The sequence below is a fragment of the Nannospalax galili genome, unplaced genomic scaffold (assembly GCF_000622305.1).
Source record: "Nannospalax galili isolate Female #2095 unplaced genomic scaffold, S.galili_v1.0 scaffold691, whole genome shotgun sequence".
Lineage (NCBI taxonomy): Eukaryota > Metazoa > Chordata > Mammalia > Rodentia > Spalacidae > Nannospalax > Nannospalax galili.
Genome location: NW_008330362.1, coordinates 553914 through 554910, shown reverse-complemented (window position 1 = coordinate 554910; position 997 = coordinate 553914).

Below are 997 nucleotides of genomic sequence, written 5' to 3'. Positions count from 1 at the left end.
AAGGGGAAAGAAAAATCTTCCATGACATAAATAGGCTGAAGGAATCCTTGTCACAAAACCAGCCCTTCAGAGAGTTCTGGGAGCAATACAAAGAGCTGAAGAAAGGAATGACTATACCCAAGGGGTTACAGAAAGAACTCCAACGAGGGTATAACAGTGTAAAAGTACAGCTATAGCAAGAATAAAAACAAAAAAAAATGACAGGATTCAATACTCATCTTTCATTAATAACTTTAAACGTTAATGGACTGAACTCCCCAGTCAAAAGACACAGACTAGGTGAATGGATTAAGAAACAAAATCCATCTTTTTGTTGTCTGCAAGAAACTCATCTCACTTTCAAGGACAGGCACTATCTTAAGGTTAAAGGATGGAAAAAAATATGCCAAGCGAATGGTACTAAGAAAAAAAGCAGGCATTGCAATTCGAATATCTGACAAAATAGACTTTTAAACTAAAACTAATCAGAAGAGACAAAGAGGGCCACTTCATTGTGATCAAAGGAACAATAAACCAAGAAGATACTACAACACTGAACATATATTCACTAAACTCTGGTGCACCCAACTTCATAAAAACAATACTACAGGACTTTAAGACCCAGATTAATCCCAACTAATTAATAGTAGGGGACTTAAATACCCCACTGTCTCCATTAGATAGGTCAACAGGGCAGAGAGTTAACAGAGACATCTGAATTAATACCATATGTGATGGTTAATCCTGGGTGTCAACTTGACTGGATCTGGGATTAACTGAAATGAAAGAGATCTTCTTGATTGGATCATCTGAAGCTGGAAGACATACCCTAAATGCGGGTGTTACCTTCTGATGGCAGCCCATATAAAAGACCAAGGCAGAGGAGAATGCCTGGCTTCTTGCTGCTTGCCTTCTCTCTCTCTGGTGAGTTTGTCTTGCTGCTGTAGACTGAAGACTAGCTGATCTTTTGGAATTTGTCAGACCTTCAGCACCAGATTGGGACTACTGAGACATCCAG